Below are 4,253 nucleotides of genomic sequence, written 5' to 3' on the forward strand. Positions count from 1 at the left end.
AAGCCATACTGTTCAATCTCCGGGTCCGTTGCAAGCTTGGCCAGCGTGTCCGCGAGTGAGTTCTGGTCCCGGGGGACCTGGCGGATTTGGTAGCCTTTGAAATGCTGCAGTAGGTCGCGGGAGAGAGACACATAGGCAGCCATCCTTTCGCTTTTCGTCTGGTATTCCCCGGATATTTGGTTTACCACAAGTAGGGAGTCGCTGTATACTTCGATTTTTTGGGCTCCGACTTCTCTGGCCAGTCGTAACCCAGCTAACATGGCTTCGTGTTCTGCCTCGTTGTTGGATGCTGGGAACGCGAAACGGATGGCGCTCTGGAGCTGATGCCCTTGGGGAGATATTAGGATGACCCCCGCTCCATCTCCTTTTTCATTTGAGGCTCCGTCTACATAGACCTTCTAGGTGGGAAGTTCCGGGACAGGATCTTCCGGGAGGTCATTCATTCCCGAGCATTCCACAATAAAGTCCGCGAGAGCTTGACCTTTTATGGAAACACGTGGTTGGTAGTGGACGTCGAATTGGCTCAGTTCCATGGCCCACTTAAGCAATCTGCCAGAAGACTCGGGCTTCTGCAGGAATTGTCGGAGAGGGTGGTTGGTGAGTACTTTGATGGTGTGCGCCTAGAAATATGGCCTCAGCTTCCGTGAAGCAATTAGCAAGCAGAGGGAGAGTTTCTCAATCATTGAATATCTGGACTCGGCGTCCAATAACCTCTTGCTTACGTAATACACAGGGAGCTGGATACGGCCATCTTCCCGGACGAGAGCGGCACTCACTGCGTGCTCAGTCACAGCTAAGTATAAGAACAACGCCTCTCCTTCGACAGGTTTGGACAGAATGGGAGCTCGGGTTAAATGTTCTTTGAGGTGTTGGAAGGCTGCTTCGCATTCGGGGGTCCACTCGAACTTCTTGTTTCCTCGCAACACATTGAAGAAGGGGATACACTTGTCAGTGGCCTTGGATACGAAGCGGCTGAGAGCAGCTATCCTTCCGGTAACGCTCTGGACATCCTTATGTTTCCGGGGGGAAGGCATATCTATGAACGCCTTTATTTTCTCAGGGTTGGCTTCCACTCCGCGGGAGCTGACAATGAAACCGAGGAACTTTCCAGACGAGACCCCGAAAGTACATTTCTTTGGATTTAGTTTCATCCCGTACTTTCGGATCACGGCGAAAGCTTCCTCAAGGTCGTCACTGTGGTCCCCGGAGGTCTTGGACTTTACCAACATGTCGTCCACGTACACCTCCATGTTCCTCCCCAGTTGGTCCTTGAACATTCTGTTTACTAGACGCTGGTACGTCGCCCCAGCATTCTTCAAACCGAAAGGCATGACCACGTAACAGTAGACACCCTTGTCCGTGAGGAAGCTGGTGTGTTCCTGGTCCGCGACATGCATCTTGATCTGGTTGTATCCGGTGTACACATCCATGAAGGATAAGAGTTCGTACCCGGAAGTAGCGTCTACCATCTGATCGATTCGCGGAAGAGGGAAACAATCTTTCGGGCAGGCCTTGTTTAGGTCCGTGAAGTCAATGCACATTCTCCAGGACCCATCGGGTTTCGGGACCAGAACTGGGTTGGCCAACCACACGGGATAGTGCGACTCCTGGAGAAAGCCTATGGACATCAATTTGTCCACTTCAACTTTGACGGCTTCGGCTCTCACTGGGTCCAACGGCCTCCTCTTTTGGCGAATTGGAGTTGCAGATGGGTCTATGTTGAGTGCGTGGCACGCAACATTGGGATTAATCCCCGTCATATCAGCGTGGCACCATGCCAGGATATCCTGATTATCCTTCACAGTGGCCACGATCTTATCTCGAATGGCCGACGGCAGGTTTTTCCCCACCTGAATGACTTTGGTGGGTTCTCCCGGGTTGAGGATCACCTCTTCGACTTCCTCTATCGGCTCTATTGCTTTCTCGATTCCCACTCTTGGGTCGAGTTCGTCAAAGTATGCCCCCTGAGCACCCCCAGTTTCTGGTAATTCTTCCGCCAAAGGAATGGCAGCAAACGTCTCTTGGACCGTGTAGACGGATCGGACGGAGACGTTATAACAGCTCCGTGCACTTCTTTGGTCTCCTCGGAGGGTGCCAATACGCCCATCGTCGCATGGAAACTTCAAACATAAGTGGCGTATCGAGGTTATGGCCCCACAATCGATTAGGACCGGTCGGCCTAAGATGGCATTATACGCCGTGGGGCAGTCGACCACCACGAATGTGCTATGCTTGAAGGCACAAGCGTCGCTTTCTCCTCTGAGGGTGACTGGAAGTTGAATTTTGCCTAATGGCATGAGTGCGTCCCCATTGACCCCTTGAAGCTGGATGGGGCATGGGGCCAGGTCTGTCTCGGTCAATCCGATCGCGTGGAAGGCCACTTTGAAGAGGATGTTTACGGAGCTTCCGTTATCGACCAAGATCCGTGAGACCTTCTTATTGGCAATCTGGGCTTCCACCACGAGGGGATCGTTGTGGGGGAAGTGCACATGTCGAGCATCGTCCTCCGTGAAGGTGATGGGAAGATCCATCATTCGGGGACGTTGAGCAGGTGATTGAACCAAGGCGCACATCTCCTCGGCGTGTTCTAACTCCCTCAAGTACCTCTTCTGGGAGTTGCGGGTGCTTCCGGCAAGGTGCGGTCCTCCGGAAATGGTGGCTACGTGTCCGTCAACGAGTGGCGGAGCAAGGCCGGGCGGATATGGGTTGCCCGGTCCTGGAGCCAACAAGGCAATGGGCGCCGGAGCGGGTGGAGTAGGAAGCGTTGGGTACTGAGACCCGGGAGCTTGGGGGTGACCGGCTCCAGGAGCGCTAGCGGTCCCCCTTTGTCCCGGGGAATATGCAGCTCCGTGAACTACCCCCTGTCCGGGATAGATAATGGGTATCCTCACCCACTGACCGAGGTGTCCCGCTCTTGCCAGGGACTCGATCTCATCCTTCAGCTGAAGGCACTCGTTCGTGGTGTGCCCCACGTCTCCGTGGAACTCACACCTTTTATTGGAGTCTCGCAGACGTCTTCCTCCGTGAGACACTTTCGGGGGCTTCCTGTAGTTGACCATATTACAGGTCGCCCGATAGACATTCTCTCGCGAGTCTATCAAACTGGTATATTCCGTGAACTTGGGCTCATAGTCCTTCTGGGGCTTCTTTGAATGGTCTCCCCGGTTGGAGTTTCTTCCGCTTCGTTTGCTCCGCGATTGGCTTAAATTTCGTTCTGGGGCTTCCGCTTGCGGCTGCGGCATGCCAGGAGCGATACTACATCCGGTTTGTACAGCTCCGTACCCAGAGAAATGGGTTTGACTCGGCGTCTGAGCAGACGTGGAAGGCCCGTACACACTTGGAGTGAATTGGGCTCCTGGAAGCGTGAGGGCTGGTGCGGGAGCTTGCGAAGCAAAGCTCGGCGCAGTCACGGAAGGCGTTGGAGCTGGGGGAACTCCAAAGGCCTGCTGGTAGGCATCCTCAAGGTTGATGATTCCCTGAGCCTTTGACATGAATTCGGACAGCGTTTCTGCCCGTCTCCTCTGCATTTCCCCCCATAGCAGGGAGCCGACAGTAAGGCCCGATTGGAGGGCGATCAGCTTCATGTCATCGCTGACCTTGGTCTTTGCAGCAGCTTCCATCATTCTCTGAATGAAAGCTTTGAGGTTCTCAGTGGGTTGCTGCTTGATGTTGGTTAAGGAACCAACCTCCAAGTCGTGGTCGCGGGCAGCAATAAACTGCCTCCTGAATGCGGACTGTAGCTCCTTCCAACTGTGGATTGATCCGGGAGCTAATCTTTTCCACCAGTCCTCCGCGGACTTGGTAAGGGTGAGTGAGAAGCACATGCATTTGGCGTCCTCACTGACACGCGCCACTTGCATCATTTTGTTGTATTTAGCTAGGTGGGTACGCGGGTCTGTCCTCCCATCATATAATTCTATGTGGGGCATTTTGAAGTTATCCGAGAGGGACGTTTCCGCGATCCTCCGAATACATGGTTCCGGGTCTTCCTCCTCAGAGTCTAACAGGGCCCCACTTTGCTTCCGGACCAGCTTGGTCAAGGCAGTAATCTGTTCCTCGAGCCTCTTCGTATCACTCTCCGGGAGGTCACGTCCCTGGAGCTTGTCATTAATATGATTTCGGAGGTCATCTCCGCGAGGCCGGGCCTTTTCTCCTTTGGCCTTTTCATACTTGGCCTCCAACCTTCTTCTTAGGTCCACCGTGGACCAGCTATCTTCGAAGTGCGAGTTCGCAGCCCGACCGTCCTGGTTGAC

Source organism: Humulus lupulus, chromosome 4, assembly GCF_963169125.1.
Source record: "Humulus lupulus chromosome 4, drHumLupu1.1, whole genome shotgun sequence".
In the NCBI taxonomy this organism is placed as follows: Eukaryota; Viridiplantae; Streptophyta; class Magnoliopsida; order Rosales; family Cannabaceae; genus Humulus; species Humulus lupulus.